Below are 1,689 nucleotides of genomic sequence, written 5' to 3'. Positions count from 1 at the left end.
GTGACTGCTAATCTATCTTTGTGATAACAAAAACGTGAATGGCTGCCTACAGTGTGTGACCTGTACAGATTGGCTTTTTTTACTCAGCATCATGCCCTTGAAATCCACACTAGTTGTTGCATGCATCCAGAGTTTGTTCCTTCTTAATTGCTGAGAAGTATTCCATCTGGTATGGATGTGCCACTCATGTACTGAAGGACATTTGGGTTATTTCCAGTTTTACCATATGACAAGTAAAGCTGGCATTTTTAAGACCTGCAAAATATTTGTAACTATTACACAGTTTTGTATCAATTCCCTGACCTCTATGTAGGCTGTTTTGTTTGTTTGTTTTTAACTTGCAGCAAGAATTACTATCAAACTCCACTTTTGGGCCACAGACCCTTGTGGTCTTAGCAAAAGACCTGCCCCTCATGAAGCATACTACCAACATTTAATGAGTTCATTGGCCAGGCAGCTATTTTTTGTTATAATAATGATGCAACAAATGTATTTACACCGAAAATGTATATGCAGAGAACACTAATTCCTAGTGAAAATACTGGGTCACAAGCTACATATAGTTTTTAAGGAATTGCTACCAACTGGCTTTCAGAAAATGTAAAGCAGCTTATCTTAGCCACCAAGGCTGCTACAATGTCCACTTCTTACTAGATGCACTAACAATTTTGTAGTCTTTAAAATTTGACTTCCAAAAAAAATGTTGTTTAGTATTGAAGTAATGGAAGTTATATATTTCTCATGTTTCTGGACTTGGTTTGTCATTCTTTAACTACCTATTCATATTCTTTGGCCAACATTCTATTGAAATGTTAGTTTACTGACTATCAAACTTGCCTCTAATATACATTACAAAGAAATAGCCTTTAAAACTACATGTATCTGAAATCCAACACACATATTAATAGCCCAAGACAATATCTGACTTTTCAATGTGGATGATAAAAATTTAGTGGATATGTTCCCCAATGGATAAGTGCTCTTCTACTACACACAATGTATTTATTAAGAAATCGCATCTAATTCCTGATCTAAGTGAAAAAAATGAATGCAGGGATGCCTTGGTGGCTAAGGCACTTAAGCAACTGACTTCAGCTCCCGTCATGATCCCAGGGTCCTGGGATCGAGTCCCGCATGAGGCTTCCCGCTTATCAGGGAGCCTGCTTCTGCCTCTGCCTGCCATTCTCCCTGCATGTGCTTCGTCATTCTCCCCCACCTCCCCTGACAAATAAAACCATTTAAATTAATTAATTAATTAATTAAAACGTGTATGGATATCACTTCTATCAAATTCCCTGTGAAATGCCAAGATATCAATTTTCTGTAACATCAAAACTATCTCTAGCGTCATTAAGAAACATGGCTGGCCTCTCTTTTGAATTTAAGGTCATCTAACCAATAGTTCTCAAATAGTGCTCTCTAGACCAGCACTATCAGCACTAACATCACCCAGTAACTTCTAAGAAATAAATGCAAATTCACAGGTCCTACCCCAGACCTCCTTCATAAAAAAAAAAAAAAAAAAACCAGAAGGTGGTGGGTAGAGCCAGAAATCAAGCAATGTGTTTCAACAAGCATTCCAGGGGATTCCAATACATAGGAAAGTGGGAGCACCACAATGCTAAACAAATTTAGTAGAAAAACTTTAAATCTGGATTACCTTACATACTTTTTCTTTTCATGAAAGAT

General features: G+C 37.1%; 1 non-coding gene across 1 annotated transcript; it reads right to left on the bottom strand.

Annotated features, from left to right (window-relative positions):
- Positions 1 to 336: 336 nt before the first annotated feature.
- Positions 337 to 485, bottom strand: LOC122903874. The gene has a single exon (XR_006384074.1). It is a non-coding gene; the product is annotated as a small nucleolar RNA SNORA62/SNORA6 family (small nucleolar RNA).
- Positions 486 to 1,689: the final 1,204 nt, after the last annotated feature.

Source organism: Neovison vison, chromosome 3 (assembly GCF_020171115.1).
Source record: "Neovison vison isolate M4711 chromosome 3, ASM_NN_V1, whole genome shotgun sequence".
Lineage (NCBI taxonomy): Eukaryota > Metazoa > Chordata > Mammalia > Carnivora > Mustelidae > Neogale > Neogale vison.
This window is presented reverse-complemented; position numbering and strand designations above follow the sequence as displayed.